The following is a 17,889-nucleotide window of genomic DNA, read 5'->3' on the forward strand; positions in this document are numbered from 1 at the left end:
TCCTATTTTTTATACCTATTTAATTGGATGTGTATATCCCATTAAAATCATAATATAAGGACAGGTTCCTAGGTGTTTTTGTCAGCTCTCTTGCATTTCTAAGGACCTAAATGTAATAGCAATCCTTGTGTCTGTACCTGTATTGAAATAGGATGCCATTGGCTTTCTGGGCTGCAAGTGCACATTCCCAGGTCATGTCCAGCCTCTCTTCCACCAGCACCCCCAAGTCCTTCTCGGCAGAGCAGCTCTTGATCTGCTCCTCCCCCAGCCTGCATTAACACCAGGAGTTGCCCCAACCCAGATGCAGCACCTTGCACTTGGTCTTTTTAAACCTCATGACAATCCAATAGGGCCCACTTCTGGAGCTTATCCAGGTCCCTCTGGATGACATCACCTCCTTCAGAGTGTCAACAGCACCACTCAGCTTGAGGCCATCAGCAAATGTGCTTAGGGTGGACTCTATCCATTTGTCTATGCCATTAATGGAGATATTATTAAATAAGCCTGGTTTCAATACAGACCCCTGAAGGTCGCCACTTGCCATTGATGTTTGTTGTGACTGAGCTGTTGATCACTACCCTGTGGAGGCAACCATTCAAGCAATTCCTTATCCACTGAGTGGTTCACCCATCTCTCTCCAATTTAGAGAAGTATATTGTGGGACCATGTCAATGACTTTATGGAAGTATTGATCAATGAAGTCACTTCATAATAGAAGGCCGCTGGGTTAGGTATATAAAACTTGCCCCTGGTGAAGCCATGCTGTCTGTCTAGAATCTCATCCCTGTCCTCCATGTGCCTAAGCATAGCTTCTAGGAGAATCTGTTCTATGATCTTCCCAAGAACAGAGGGGAGGCTGACAGGTTGGTAGTTCCCAGAGACATTCTTTCTACCCTTTAAGTAAATGGGTCCAACACTCTTTAAGTATGTGGGTACATTTTCCAGTCACCTGGGACTTCACCTGCCTGCCATGACTTGTAAAATACCATGGAGACTGGCTTGGCAACTACATCATCCAATTCCCTCAGGACTCTGGGATGCATCTCATTGGGTTCCATAGACTTACACACATTCAGGTTCCTCAGGTGGTCATAAACCTGATATTTACATACAGTGGGAAGCAATTTTTGCACCCTGGTCCCTGCTGTCCTACTGTCCATCCAATCAAGAGGTGTGGAAAAAGAAGTTGCTACTGGAGACTAAGGAAAAAATTCTTGAGCACCTCAGACTTCTACTCATCTGTAGTTCACGTCTTCTTAGCTGTCAGTCTTATTGCCTTCATGGTAGGAGGTTCCTTAATTCCTGTGAAATATTCCCCTGATATTTCCCTGGTATTTTCCTGGTTAGTCTGCAGTGTTTATTTTAACTTATAAATATTTAGTTTTTAATAAAAAATATCATATCAATTCATTGAGATAACTGTCAATAAATTTTAAGGTTTGTCAATCATCAGCTCATCATCTCTCTAGCTAATGATTAGCTTTTTTCAATTCAGCTATTTGAAAAAGCTTTGTAGAAGAAGATTAAATAGGTTTCCATTCTTAAATCTCGGTTAACTGAATCTCAGTTCCTTTTTTTAACCACTTTACCTCAGACTTGATGAAAGAGTAGCAGCTTGCGTTTACAAGGGTCACTTCCCTTATTATTTAAGTGGCTATATAATTACATCAGTCTTCAGTCTGCAGGAAATTCCATCATATTCCAAAATTTATTAAAAATGTATATCATATTTAGATGTTTACAACATGTAGATATTGTTTTATACCTCTTTGCTCACTAATGAATTGGAAAGTATTTTATCTTCCTTGCGTGATAAGAGGATTCATCATGCTGTTTCCTTCTGTATAAAGAATAGAAACATAAATTTCTCTTCAATCTTCTCCCATCATTAACTGCATTACCATTGTATTCTAGCATTTAGATTTTTTTCATGTATTTTTGCTTTCACATTTTTCACAAACTTATTTCTGTTTTCTCTGGTCCCACAGTCCATTGATTTCTCTTTGGTAGTACATACTCCCTTAATCAATTTTCTGAAGTGATAGCTGCATTTTCTTTGGTAACTCTTGTATGTTTCTTTTTTAATTAGTTGTAGCATTTACCCTCCACAGAAACAGGCTATTTAGATAAGTCATATGGCAGGATGAACAAGATGTCTTGTTTAGATGCCTGGTAAAAGATCTGACCTTCCACAGCTAGTAATATGATTTTATTTTCCCGTTCCCATATGAGCTCAGGAATGTAGCATATTCAAGGAATATTTAAGGGATTGGTTATTTACAGTTGAAAGTACACATAACCTCCATTTAAAACCAATTGCCTTAATTTAACATTTTAATTTTTTTTTTGTTTTTGGAGCTGCAAAGTATTAAGGATATAAAACTGTAGTTTTCAGTATTCTGTATGTGCAATAATCTGGATTATTGAATGCAGTGAAACTCACAGAATCGATCACAGAATCATTTAGATTGGAAAAGAACTCCAAGATAAAATACAACCTTTAATCACCACCTTGTCAATTATACCAGACCACTAAGTGCCACATCCAGCTGTTTCTTGAACACCTCCAGGGATGGTGACTCCACCACTTCCCTGGGCAGCCTGTTCCAGTCCTTAACAACCCTTTTCATGAAGAAATTCTTCCTCATGTCCAACCTGAACCTCCCCGGAGACAACCTGAGTCCATTTCCCATTCTCCTGTTGCTGGTTGCCTGCGAGAAGATGCTGATGCCCACTCACTGAAGCCTCTTTTCAGGCAGTTGTAGAGGGCAACAAGGTTTCCCGCAAGCTTCTTTTTCTGCAGGCTCAACAATCCCAGCTCCCTCAGCCACTCCTCAAATGATTTACAGAAGAAGATTGACTACTGCCATGTTACAGGCTAATGCAAATTCGTAGCAGTGCAATCTTCTTTCCCAATTCCTTTGCATAGTCCCAGAATGTAGTGAATACACAGCCATCATGACAATCTTCCTTCGTACTTTATTGAGTGAGATTCTAGTATTGTATGCAGGATAAAAAGAACCACTCCTAATTAAATCATGGGCAGTTAAAATTCTATTTAGTATTGATCATGCATTTAACAGCAAAGACTCCAGGATACCAGATCACTATCTATTGACATCCTAGCCCCTTGAGAAGTAATTAACAATGAAGCCAGCAGTATCGGATTAAACATTTTGCCTGTGGTTTATCCTCTGTGTGGGATTTTCTTCTGGCCTTCTTTGCAAAGACTCCATTTGGGAATAAACCAACAGTTTTAAGTTAAGGTGCCATAACTCTCATATCAAATAAAACAGAATGTAATTTTTTTTTGCACTGATTAAATTATTTTTAAAATTTAAAAGTATTTTTAAAAGTATTTTGACGGTTTTTACTAAATATCTTGAAAAAATAACCATTTGTGTATCTTCTAAACATTTACATCTAAAAGTTACTTTAGTGAGAAGAAATAAGTTTTGTATTTAAGAAATCTATTAACATTATTTAATAATCACAATGCAAAATTTTAAAGTAGTACTGTCAAGATAAGTATATGTTGTGGGTTGGGTTGAAGCCACAAGCATGTATATTCAATATATAAATATATTCAATTATTTATTTATTATTTTTAAGTAAGCAATGAAGTGTTTAAAAGAGGCAACATATTCTTGTGATTTCATTTATCTAAATTTTGACCTGGATTGTTTTGAGGTTGATTAAAATACAGAAAAAGAGGAGCAAATATTAGAAAAGTGAGAAAATATTACATACTTGCTTCATGACACAAGAATGATATGCAATTCAAAGTTTTATTTAGACTTATAGTGTATTTAAAACAAATAGTTTATTAAGCTTTAAAATTAGTAGTTTAGTAGTAACATATATTTTAACATTTTCAATCATACCTCACAGAATAATTTGCCTGTCAAAAACTGGAATTTTTTAATAGTTGCAAAATCCTTATTGTAATATTTAGGAGTGAATGAAATAGGAGAATAGAAAACATTATGTCACTAAATAAATTCATAGTTGAAGCTTGACTACTGTCTGATGTATTGAAACATGAAGAAGGAATAATAGGAAGAAAAAGAAAGGAAAAGGAACAGGAAAAGATAAACATTATCGAAAGCAGCGAGCTATCTGTGACAAACAAATAAATAGATTGAGATTCTTTAATATGGAGAAAGAGATGATTCATGGGTGGGCATGTTAGAAAACTAGAAACTCATGAAAGCTCTGGGGACAGAGAACCGTAAAGAAGTATTCATTGACTCTTCTACACAGAACTAGGTGGCAATAAACACCATTAGCGAGGGATAAATTCAAAATAAACAACACAAGGGAGTTCTTCCAGCAAAATGTGATCATCTGCATTCTAGCCATCTACAGAGTTTAAAATCATGAAAGAAGATTTTATCAAGATTTAAAAAATAGCAATGATGTGTTCAGAATCACCAAAATGTGAATTGTGGTAGGCTGAGAAAATATTCTGGGGAAATATCATTACATGCTTGTCCTGTTTCACTTTTTCCTATACATCACTCAATGGCTAACATAATATTATGGGCCATATAAATTCCTAGTCTGATGTGGACATTCTTGTCGTTTTGATTTAAAAGATTTACTGATCAGAGATGTAATTATCACTGCCCAAGTCTTTAAAAAGAAAAATCACTCGATGGGCTTTTAACTGAATTCCTGTAGGATCTTATCTGTTTGCAAAATTCAGGTAAAATAGATTCAATGAACTCTATAATAACTCTTCAAAAAGACCATAATCACACTTCTTCCCTAAAAAGCTCATAAAATTTTAATTCATAATTTTAAAGACCATTGTTAAAGACTGGAGAAAATTATACTGTCTCAAACCAGCTAAAGTGTGTATGTGTGTAGGGGAGGGCAGGACAAGTTCTGCATGAGTGGAATAGTGCATTGCTTCACACCCCACCCCCCTGAAGCCTCTAGCCCAGGCAAAGAGTGGCTATTAGCCAGTGGCACACCAGAGGTGTAGCTGAAAGGGAGGGTCACAGACAACAAGGATTTTATAGCAGGTGAGATCATGCTGGAATTCAAGCAGCTAGTATTTATCTCTCTCTCTCTCCACCTCTCTGCCCTAACCTCTTCCCATCTCCCCTTCTTTCTCAGAATCTCGGTAACTTAATATTGAGTGGGTTAGAATTTGCTAAGTCAGTATTTTTTAAAGAACTTCTTTATTTTGATTGAATGTTGCTGTAAAATTTGCCAAGTACATTATCCTGTAATGCTTGCTAATAAAAGTTTGTTTAACCTCCTGAGAACTTTGCTGTGTTCTCCCTTGTGCCCACCTTAGGGAGTCAGAGTACCTAAGCTCCTTTTGAGAAACTTACCAAGTGAGTTTGAGGCTTTACAAGTTTCAGCCAAAATCATGTAAAACTTTTGAAATGTTGCATTGCCTTCCCAATTATATTCCATTTATGTGAGTTCAGAAAGTATTTCTTCAGCCGAACAGTTGTGAGGTTTTGGTCCTATGCTTCTTTGGCCTCATGCTCACCTTCTTTGTGGCTTATCTTTTTTTCTCCTGAAGAAATGAACAAGTGTAGCGGTTTCAGTTTGCCAATCCCAGGTTTCCTGGCCAATGTACCAATTAATGTAGTGGGTTGAGCACTAGCCAAACACCAGTGCACCCACTAAAATTATTTGCTCATTTTTTGCTGTGAGATAAGGATTATAAGAAGAGCAAAAGTAAGCTCAAATCTTTAAAGGGCATAAATAATAAAGCTTTATTAATAGAACTGAAAGAAAAACATAATAAGAAATTAGAATAAACTTTAAGAACACTTCTCCTCAACTCTCTTTGGAGAGAACACATCTCTCCTGAAGAAAGGACCAAAATAATGTAGAAAAAACCCAGAAATACGCCAAAACACCATCAGAAAATATCCTTGACATGTGGTTTTATTTCTCACTGGAAAGAGAAAAATGAGGAAAAAAATTGGAACAGAAAATGTGGAAGGGTCTACTGAAGATTATATTTAAACAGGTGAGCTGCTACATTTGAAAACAGTTTGATATATTTTAAAGTAAAGATTATTTAATGAAAAAAAGGGTCACCATTCCTAACAATGTGTATTTTTGCCTCTCCTTTCAGATCAATCTAAAAATCAGTATTGCAGAGACTATATAGTGGTGTTTGGAAATAAACAAAGCTTTAGGTATAAGGAAAAATTTCTTTATGGCAATAATTTCAAATTAATTTTTGGTCACCTAGCTGAATTGTTGCTTCATAAAATAGGAATGAGTATTTCCCTATACAACAAAAATAGTATAATTATTTAAAAATTTTTAACCTTTTATATGTTTGGGTTGTTGAAAGAGAGATTCTTATGTGGTGCCAATTTACTGGTTATATCTTACTCTGTTGCTCTGTTTCTTCCACTATTTATACCATAGATGTTTTCCATTTTCTACCACATGTTTTTGGAAATGAGAGGCCAGTTTTATCAGTCTGGAACTGTCCTGATTAATCCAGAGGACATCCTCAGTTTCCATGGAACTTCTGCATCTACAGCAGCGTATGCAGCAACACCGAATTTTAGCTCATTCTTAAATCCAAAATATTCTTCTTTCCAAACTAAGATGACCATAGAAAAAGAAATCTATTAATTATGGGCTATATTGCATTTGACATTCATATTTGAGGAGTCTTATTGATTTCCAAAGGAATGTCCTCTTGTGTGAATAGAAAAAGTAGATTTTGCCCCAGTCGAGCATGTTTTTAATTTTTTTTTCTTTGTAGGGAAACATTTAAATAACATTCTTAAGACAGCCATATAAAAGAGAGGGTATTCTAAATAAAGACTTCCTATTGAGATTGAATTCTATTGTTCCGAGACATTGCAGCACATTTTATCTCTTCCTACTGAGATCCACTCTCCCTCCTACTGCATTTCCTAATTGGAACCTATTTGTGAGAAAAAGTGACAATTCTGCACTAGGCTGGTAACTTTAAATGTCAGCAAATTATGTCAGTAAGCAACCTTCAGAAGGGCATTTGCATTATTAATTGAAAGTTTCCTATAAATAGAAATATGTGTAAGTATTCATCTGTAATTCCACTGGATTATCAAACTTGGCATTTCTGGGATAAACACCATTCTCAGAATCTGAGGAGAACTGGCTGAGAAGCAGTTTATGGAATTCTAAAGTTTGGCATTTTTGGGCTGTGACTGCATGTTGACCAAGATGTTATTTGGGACATGCTATTCACAAAACTTTCAATGGCTATCCCATGCAACAGTATTTTGATCAAAAATGCAAACAAAAGCAAGTGTAGTTCTAAAGTATCTGAATGCAAAACTATGTCCTATGCAGAGAAACAGTGGTCCTGCTTTCAGAGAGGAAGCCAACATACATAAGCATTAGGGGGTGGCAAGGACATCCAACATTTTGTGTTTTGCACTTTGTGTGCCACATCACATGGATATAGCCTAATGCAATCCCCAGATGTAAAAACATGGGATGGCACTAGGAAGACAATCACCTGATCTTATCCCTAAATATTTATACATACATATTTGGCGTATATTGGCTTACTATGCATTTATAGTATAGATCAGGCAAGTATTGGAATCTGTTTGCGATGATCGCCATTAAATCAACAAATAAGGTAAATAAGGAGGCATACAGACATTAGTTTCTTGGATTTGGAGAGATTGAAAAGACCCCATCTATTAATTTTGTCAAAATGAAGAGGTGATTTGATTACAGTCCATAAATATTTTCTCAGGCTCAAAATATAAGATTAATTAATTTGGCAGCAAAGGGCAAAACAGACAACTAGCAAAAAGATGAAGCCAGACAAATTCAAGTACAAAAAGAGAAAATTAATTGGGAGTATAGATAATTCTCTAATAGAATACATGGGGAAGGAGTACTTCCTGTATCTCTCCCATTTCAATGAGAACAGTACCTCTTCTAAAGATAGATTTTTATTGCTGTGTTTTGTGGAAATCACTGTACTCGTGATGTTTTAAAGTATTAATTTCAGGATAAATAAATTACTTTTCTTTGGGTTTTTTTTTTCTTTTGTTTTTTCTTAAGTAAAATAATCTACTTGTAGTAGAAGAAAATACTATATAAAGCAAACTTAATTTTTAATATTTAGAATCAATATAATTTTTACTTTATATTTAATTATTTTAATTTTGTACTGTATTGTTCTTCTTGTATTTTATTTCATTTTAAATTTCATTTCATTATTTTTTAATAATGATCTCAAAATACATTATTTTTTATTTAAAGATTTAAAAAAAAATTTTAAAGAAATTAAACAATGCTGAGATTATTTCCCTTTGCTCTTTTCTTTCCTCTTTCTTAATCACAAACATAACTGAAAAAGTGAAGAACAAAATAAAGATGATTGAAATATTCTTATTTCTTCTGAGAAGGAGATTTGGTCAAAATGTTTTTCCTACTCTGGATTTTTTAAAGTTTTAATTTAGTTTTCAAATTGTGGAATTCAAGCTAGACAGAAATTTAACTGCAAGTCAAGCTAGTCAAGCTTTAAGACTCTCTTTGGAAAGTGTAAGAGTTTGTACTGGAGATATTACTAAACCCAAAAGAATAAGGGATTCCATTTCCAGGGATTACAAGTTGTTTTCAGTACGGTCTAGTGTTCTGTTCCTCCTCTGTTAGTCCAGGCTGGAAAAGGCTACAAGTCTGCTTGTGGAGGGGCCTAGACAGTATGCATACAAATAGTATTTCTTCAATAGTTAACCAGCCTTTCTGCTCATATTTTTACCAGAAATCTCAGATACATTGGCTTTTATTTTACCCTCTTCTGAGTTTCAGATCAATACAACTGAGGGTTTTGTTTATAAAGCTACTGGTCAGTTGGGCTTTAGATAATGCTGTGGCACTAATGCCTTTTTAAAATTCTGCTGTGTTGTACTTAGTTAATAAAGCTGTTTAGTTTACAATCAATAGAGATGAAGGACTGTTTCTATGATGCTTGTCAAGTGTTATGAAAGAAAGATGCTGAGTGAGACAAAGGAATGGGTATTTGCTACTTGTGTCTTTCAGAAATAACTTAGGCCAAAGCAACTTCCATCTGTAGAGATCAAGTTCATATTTCTTTTTCACTGTAATTCATTATAATCCTTTTAAAAATGAGGCCAAGAGAATTCTTCTAAAGAACTCTCTTACTAGTTCCCAAACCCATCACAGTGGAAGAAATATTGCACAGGGTTTGCAAAAAGACTCAGAAAAGAGAAGTTTATAGGAAAAAAAAATTACTAGGTCTTAGATGGGTTTTTTTTTTAATGGAAGAAAGAAAAGTCATATTTTCAGTGAAGTATCTGTATTCTTCTCAATTCATATACAGTTGTGGTCTCTGCTCCCAGTATTTCACCAACTCTGTGGACAATATTTGAATTTATGTGAAAGAGAGTTAAGAGGAGGAATTAAGTGTTCCTGAGGGAATTTTCTAAGATAATAGGTATTCTCTAAGTAGACATAGGAAAACATTAACAAAAATTATAACTGAGTATAATATACTTCAGCAAATGTTAGTTATTAAATTGATAGGTCAATCAAGGTCTTCCAGGTTTATGCCAACATAACTTCATACACTCCTGCGACAATAATTTGGGTCATTAATATATTATCTTAGATGATTCCTTAATGCAAACACTCAAATTGCTAACGCTGGACTGCATTAATTAAACTATGTTTTATTAATTACCTGTAGACTTCTAAAATGTCACAGATACCAGTTTATAATCTTTAATGATGCCCTGTTATAGGAAATCCTATTATGCTGCCATGATATCCTCTATAAATTGAATGCTTAATTTAATTGGCACAGCAGTATTACAGATTCTGTTCTGAATGGATGCTGTTCTGAATTTGCGTTCTTTAGAAAATTTATACAGTCTGAAATGAGTGTTCATGATGAAAAATCTTTTTGACTTGAGGGAGATTCTCTATGAAAAAGATGAAGATGTCATGGCATTACATACTTCAGTTTCAGCCCACTATAGCTAATCCTATCTCTTTTTGCCAATCTGCAAGTATCCAAAATAAGAAGTTAATGCTAGCACTACTGAAGACCTATTAATGTGGTATTTCCATAGTGTCCTTTGAGACCCCTACTCTTCTTTAACCTAGGGCATTTTACTATATTGTGCTATTAATGAGAAGGACCTCTTTTCTCCCAAACATTTTTCAATATAGTCATGAGAATAATTTTAAATTCCTAGCCTGCAATTTCTGAGTACTTGAAGCTTCATGTTCCTTTCCACTCAACAGATTCTCTCTATACAAATATGCAGTTATAAATTTTGCCATGTTTAATTTAGTGTGCAACTTCCACATGACAGAGATCTGTCACTTTTTTTATATGTGAAAGAGACAACACACACCTGGGATATAGTGAGATTAATATTAAGGTATATTCCCAGGTGTCAGAGACTGAAATGGCTCATGCCTTAAACATTGTCATGGAGGAGTTTTGCCCATTACAACAGAAACTGTATGAAGAAGCTACAAGCACAAAAGCCCACCACTCCTTGAAGATGCCTGACTGGGACTTTGGACTGTGAGTTAAGCTGCCTAAGTAAGATAAAGGGAACACTATTGTTCAATCATCTTAGGTCTAGGGAGATGTAAACAAGGCTGAAGGAAAAGAATGCATCCATAAGAAAGCCAAATGCAGCAAAAAGGAGGAGGTTTCGGGTGTGTGGCGTAACCTCTGGCCAGAGGCAGTGAACACCCATCCCCATCCTCCCTTACACAAACTGGCCCAGCTGTGGAACTCCTAACCCCACAAGCCACATCCATGGAACATTCATGTGGGAGGCAGCTGAGGGAGTGTCATAATCCATTAAAGACCTGCTGAAGTTCTTCCCAGACTCATTCCCGAGGCCTTGCACCCCAGCATCAGACATGATACAAAGTGGTGCAACAGATCCAGAGACTGCTGCAAGAGACTGTCAGAGTCCTCCCTGCAGGGGAGGTACCTGGGCATTCCCACCTGGCCGTGTATTAATGTGGCCGTGTATACTCCACCTGGAGTGAGTATTAATCCATTGGATTCTATGCTTTTTGGGGGAACCCTTACCACCAAGAAAGGGTGATATTTTCTGTGATCTGTCTCAGTCACTGTCTTTCTGTTTCCCCACCTCTTTTCTATGTCTTTCTCTCTCTTTTTTTTTTTTTCTCTCTCTCTCTCTCATGTTCACTATTAAATAAAATCCATACTATTGACTTGGCCTATGCTCTCATTTGCCCCTTCATTCAGGCAGAGGCATTTCTAATAACTTTAAAAACTGGGTTGCAACACCAGGCTAAGCTCTGTGTTCCAAGATGTTTTTTGCTTTTTAGCCTTGAACAAAAAAAGCAAATATTGAGATTACTTTGTATATATATTTTGAAATGAAAAAGTACATTCAATTTAATAGCAGTTATTTCCTTTTGCTTACCTTGTAATTCTGAAACAAAGGCTAGCAATAGATAGAGGTGATAATCACATGACAGAGTGTGAGAGAGGAAGGTGTCCAAAATAAAATTTATTAGGTTTTGTGGGAGATTATAATAGAAGCTTTTTTAGATAGTAAAAAAGAATGGCTTTCAATGGTCTCCTTTTTCTTCTAAGTTTGAAGGGAAATGAGCACAGAAAAGAGTTTTGATTAGGTGGAGAAAAGGATGACATATTAAACTACATTTTCCTGACACAGTGGGACATAAAAATCCCATTTATATAATAGTCATTAAAATTATTATTTATAATGAATTCATAATAGAATAGGATGTGAAAAAAGAGAAAAGTTAAATTTTGATTGAATTTTGTATTGAAAATTTAACAGAAATCTTGATGTTGTGAAATTCCTATTTTTAGAACTTAAACCGTCACCAAATTTTCCAGAGTTCTGTGAGGAATGACTGCAGTCACCTCAGCTGGTAGTCATTTTGGGCCTTACAAAGGTAAGGTAACCATGTAACTCTGTTACACAGTGCTGCCATGGCTTGAGATGGCTCACGAGGTTTGCACAGAGTTTATAAGACTTCAGGACTGGGTTTGTCATTCTTGCTCATTGTGAACTTTTTTTGACCTGCCTGCAGCTTTGTTTTCCTTGCTTTAGCTGTGACAGCAATTTCTTTAATTGACCAGATGCCTAAGGCTAGCTTCTTTTACTTTTTATCTGTTTATGTTACAGCCATACACAGTTTTATTGAGCTAGCAGTGCATAAAGTTAGTTTTTTGCAGGCAGCAATAATGAGTGGCTGCTGTAGGAAGAATAAGGTATTTACCACTCTAATACAGTAATGTACTGCAGAGACATACCAGCCTCATATTATATCAGGGCTTTTGAGGAGACACAGGGTTTGGCAGGGAAGAATACTGGCACCAGGGACATAACAGCAGGAAAAAGAGTAGAAACTCAAAAATGTGTATATATCAATTTAAACGGCATCACTATTCTTTCTTTTTCTGTTACAATTATATCAGGACTAATGATTATTAGACTAGATTTCAGTCATTCTGACAATAGCTTTGGCTTATAGGGTGTGCTGCTGCTTTGCTGTTTTTAGCTTAACAATTTCTCTGAGATCTGATCTTGTAAATCACACTGAGAAGCATAACTGATCTCATAAATACATGACTATGCCACATGTGGTATACTTTTATCAATTATTTTAAGATATAACCTAGTACTTTTAAAAACTTAATTTTTAGAGATAAAGAATATTAAGTTCCAATTTTTTTTCTTACCATAATGGAAAAAGCTTAATTTTAGTCTTTCTTAAGTCACTGAAAACTCTTCCTGATCATAGTTAAGTTCTAAAGTAACAACAAGGAGGAAATATTTTTCAAGGTCTCACTATATCAACTAGTTCTGTTTTCAAATATTTGCATTTCTTTCTTCTGTTGCTGGTGACTTCCCCTGAAAGCGCTATGAAAACTTTAAATTTGATAAATGCAAGACTAGAACATTAACTTCCACTGTGCCATAAGCATTTCCCATATATGCACTGAAAACCACTTATATACACTTAAAATCACTGACTAGATCGCATTAAATTTTTTTCTGGGAAACACAATGAACACTACTTTCTGACATGGTCTCTTTCTAGGGCTTGCTGGAGTACCATACAAGTGTCTCTCTGAGTAAAAAGACTATGATGATTTTCTGTTCCCTTTTTTCAGTAGGAAAAGAGGTAGTTTATGAATAACTTAAAAGAAAATAATGCATTTGAACATGGTATGCTTGAAATAATTTATAAATTTCTCTCATGTGCTCTGGTGGTCACTGTACTTTATGGAAACTTGAAGCTTCGAATATAGACAGAAATGCCAGGAGGCTATTTTAACAGATTTGGGTAAAAAACTGGTGCATTTCTTAAAGGCTGTAATTAAGCAGGTGAAACCCAAAGTTTTTGCCTTTTTCTGAATGCTGATGGAAGGAGGATGAAAGTTTATCCCAAATGGAAATTTCCAAATTCTCATATTATTTGCTTAACAGCAGTACCCATAAAAAAACAACCAACCAACCAACCAAAAGCAAAGCAACAAAAAAATAATTAAAAAAACCACAAAAAACCCAAACTAAACCAAACAAACAAAAAACAAAAAAACAAACAAACAAGCAAACAAACCAAAAAACACCACAAGGGTCCAAATCTCTTTAAGGTGTTTTTCATTAGTGTGGTAGCACGAATTTCTCTAAAGATATAGAGAGGTATTATTATCTCCATTTTATAATGGGATAAAAGAAAAACTGACATTTTACTGAAATTATTATTAAAACCCTGACATCACATAAAACAAAAATAAAGTCTTTTGCATTCTCCATTAGCTCCTGTAGTGCCACTTGGAACTACTTTTCAGATCAGTATGCTGAGTTGCATTGATTTTAGCGTCAGATTACATTGTCTCCAGAATCAAAATCAAGGGCCAAAAAAAACCCCACCTAGTTATATGGCTTGTGAAGAATCACAAACTTGATGCAGGGTACAGAAGAACTGTTTCCTCTGCTGAGCTGCAAATACAAATCCAAACTTACCAGTGCACTGTCGATCCAGTAAAAAAAAACATTTAGTTCCATGTAAGTGTTGACTGAGATATGTCTGTACTGTTTTGTGGAATTTTCAAACTGTGCAGTTTCAAGGAAGAATGGATTGTCCTTGTGCTTTCCAGGGAGTGCCTGGTTTGTGGCACTATAAACAGATTTTGCTAAGCTCTGGTGTTGTTTCTCATCATGCAGAAAAGATTATTCTATCATGTAAAAAAAATTTAAAAATCAGAAGAAAGGTTCAGTATTAATAAGTTAGACATGTGTCACCAGAGGACACAAGGAAAAATGATGCACCACAGCTTTGGTCACCATGAAGAGACTAATTTATTTTTTCTGACTCCAATCATTTATAGTTCTCAAAAGGTGCCAGTGGATTGGAAGGTGAACGTGCCACCTCTCCAATGACACTGGACAAACTACCAGTCAAATTTCTCCGCCTCTATGAAAGAATGCAAAACAATAGGTTGTTTACAGAAAGTTGTGTGAGAAAGTTCTCTACAAGAATTGAAATTCAGAAGGCTTTAGAAAATCCTAAGAAATCAGGGCGACAGACATGGAGAAATATTTTTACCATCCCTTCATCTGGAGATGATTCGCTTATGTGTAAATGGTTTACAGTTCACCTCTTCTATGGATTTTTGGCCCACTACACTATTCTCATTGGTTGGCTGACAGGCTGTTGCAAGCTATAAAAAGTGGTCTAGAGAAAAGGATCTCTGTATCCAGGCTTCTATTTAAGTTACCTGGAATTCATAATTTTCTTTTCATTTGCCATTTTTCTATTGTTATTAAGAAAACAGGATTGGATAATTTATATAATCCATATTTTATTCTGTTTGTTTTTCTTTGATTTTGTCCAAACCCCCAAATGCTGGGTTATTTCCTAATTACTTCCTTTTGTTGCCTTTTACTTTGAGTTATTGATTTGTGGTGTTTTTTTGGTGTTTTTTTTTTGCTTGTTTGTTAGTTTTGTTTTTGTGTGTGTGTGTGTGTGGTGTTTTTTTTTGTTTGTTCGTTTTGTTTTGTTGTGATTTTTTCTAGTATGCATTTTATATAATGAGGTTTGGGAAAAACTTTTGGTGGAATTTGAAGTCTATCAAACATTTTGATTTAAAATCACCCCTTGTGTGATTTCACTGCATTCCTTAGTGTTATGCCAGAAATTAATTTAGCCTCCTGAGTTCTTATTTTGGCAATGAAAATAAATTATTAAGATCTATATTCCTGGAACTGTTTCTTCGTGAAATAGGGGAAAAAAAAGAAGATTTAGTAATAACTTTGCAAATTAGATTCTTTCAGCACTATTGTTTCTTCAGACTACTATTTAAGGGGCCATTACAGAGAAGGTCATAGAATCAGCAGGATTTTTCACCTGTGCCTTCACTTTCCTTTCTTTTCCCACCTGATGTAACCATCCCACATCTCTCCCATGAAACACGAATAACATTATTTCCCCTCTTTTTCAAACATCAGAAAACATATTGAACTTCTTCAGAGAAGTTCACACTAGAGAAATATGAGAAACAACAATGTTTTCTTTGACATTCTGTCCAATGATAAAATCATGTCATTTATCATTTTCCTTTCTTTAAGTGAACTATATCAGGATTTTTAATCGATAGTTGCCACCTCTAATTGCATCCTTTGTTTTTCCCATCTCTATAGATTCCTAATAAATCATTCAAAAGTCATATGCTATACCATTACTCATAAGACTACTGTGAAAATAGTGAAACCCTTAGGTATCTTGTAAACAGATGGATAGAGACATAAAAGAGTGGCACATTTTCTAGGTTTTGGTACAAGTATATTCATTAATTTTTTTTTTAAGGTTAAGGATTATTTTAGCCTTACACTAAAAGCACTAACAATGTGTAGTACATGCTGATAATGATCTCTGGGAGAAGGGACTTCAGGAAGGGAGATGTTTGCTCAAAATGTGACAGTATAAATCTAACAAGCACAGCTGCATGTATTTCTACTTGTTGAATATTTTTTCTTGAAAATTAACCTTTTAAAATAACATAGCTTTGAAAAGGTAGAAGAACTTTATTTTTTGCTATGGTTGTTGCTTGTTAGGTAAGCATTAATCCCATCAGGGTGGAAATTAAGTGTTTGGTTTTTTCTCCCTCTAATTTGATGCTAAACTTTCACCAGTGAAGCATGATCATAAAATGGTCAGTTGTGCTGTCACAAAATTGTGGGTTTGATCCTCACAATCAGTCAAACACAAACTCTTGTATATCATAAAAAATATATTGATGTCTGTGAATTAATTACCTTCTTTTCCTGCTAATTCACCAAGTATTATTTATAAAGCTAACTAGTGTATGCCAAATGTTAATATAATTAGATGATAATCAAGTAAATTTACTAGCTAGTGATTTTATTAATTTTTTATTCTGGATAAAAACGTAGTTGAGTATTTTTTTTCTTATGAAAGGGATATGCCTACATCTAAAGACAAGTTGCAATAATATGTGGCAATGTTAAGTCCACAAGATCATGAGAACTTTGGACAAAATTATTTTTAAAGTCAGTGTTGTGCCATGGTGGTAGTCTTGCAAAGTTTAAATATATTAAGATACATTACATTTTAGCCATAGATTAAACAATAATATTTTTATTCTCTGTAAAGCCTTTATGTAAAAATCTATAACTTTATTATCAGTATTGTATCAACCTGCATTAATTTACCATATGCTGGCAGTTGTATTTTACACTTTAAATAACATACTGATTCTATATACTGCCTGTGGTTGATGCTGGCTGAACAGCAGGTGCCCACCAAAGCTACTTTATCACTCCCCTTCTCAGCTGGACAGGGGAGACAAAACAGAATGAAAGGCTTGTGGATCAAAACAAGAGCAAGGAGACATCACTCAGCAGTCACCATCAACCAAAACAGACTCGGGAAAATTAGTTTAATTTACTATTAAGGTAAAGTAAGTAAGGTAATGTAAGTAAGGTAATGAGATATAAAACCAAAGGTAAGTAAGGTAATGAGATATAAAACCAAATCTTAACACTTTTCCCCCATGCCTCCGTACTTCCAGGGCTTAACTTAACTCACAAATTATTTACCTCCTTCTCAGCAGCAATGCAGGGAGATGGGGAATAGGGGCTATGATCAATACATCACATGTCATTTCTGCTGCTCCTTCCTCTTTAGAGGGAGGATTCTTCAAACTCTTCTCCTAGTCCAATGTGGGCCCCTTCTGGAGGCTGCAGTTCTTCAGAAGCAGACTGCTCCAATGCAGGTCCCTTGCAGGGTCACAAATCCTGGCAGCAAACCTACTCCAGGGTAGGCTCCTCTTGCCACAGTGCCACTGCCAGGATTCTGCTCCAGCATGGGCTTCTCATGGAGTCCTAACCTCTTCTCAGTATCCATCTGCTCCAGCACTACATCCTCCATGGGCTGCAGGTGGATATCTGTTCCACAGTGGACATCCATGTGCTGCGGGGATGTCTTCACCATGAATCTCCTTCAGCACCTGAAGCACCTCCTTCTCCTCCTCCTTCTTCACAGACCATGAGCTGTCACTCTCACACATTGTCTCTCCTCTCTCCAGCTGCAATTTGCTCTAGGACAGTAAATTTTCCCCCTCCTTTAACTCTGTTATCCCAAAAACATTAACACCATCACTGATGGGCTCAGCCTTGGCCAGTGGTGATACTGAGGCATCTGGCACTGGCTCCATCAGAAACAGGGGAATCTTCGGGCAACTGCTCACTGAAACTGTGCCTTTCGTCCTCCTGTTACCAAAAATCTGCCATACAAATAAATACTGTCCCATCAGAATCATAAATGAGAAGGTGTTTCTTCACTCGATTATTGTAGAATAACTAAAAACAA

The 17,889-nt window shown here is 35.5% G+C and overlaps 1 long non-coding RNA gene across 1 annotated transcript; it reads left to right on the forward strand.

Annotated features, from left to right (window-relative positions):
* The first annotated feature begins 645 nt into the window (after positions 1-645).
* Positions 646-10,988, forward strand: LOC137473347 (uncharacterized). Its single transcript, XR_010998700.1, has 3 exons — positions 646-863; positions 10,419-10,573; positions 10,764-10,988. It is a non-coding gene; the product is annotated as an uncharacterized lncRNA (long non-coding RNA).
* The last annotated feature ends 6,901 nt before the right edge of the window (positions 10,989-17,889 follow it).

This window comes from Anomalospiza imberbis, chromosome 4, assembly GCF_031753505.1.
Source record: "Anomalospiza imberbis isolate Cuckoo-Finch-1a 21T00152 chromosome 4, ASM3175350v1, whole genome shotgun sequence".
NCBI classification, from domain to species: Eukaryota; Metazoa; Chordata; class Aves; order Passeriformes; family Viduidae; genus Anomalospiza; species Anomalospiza imberbis.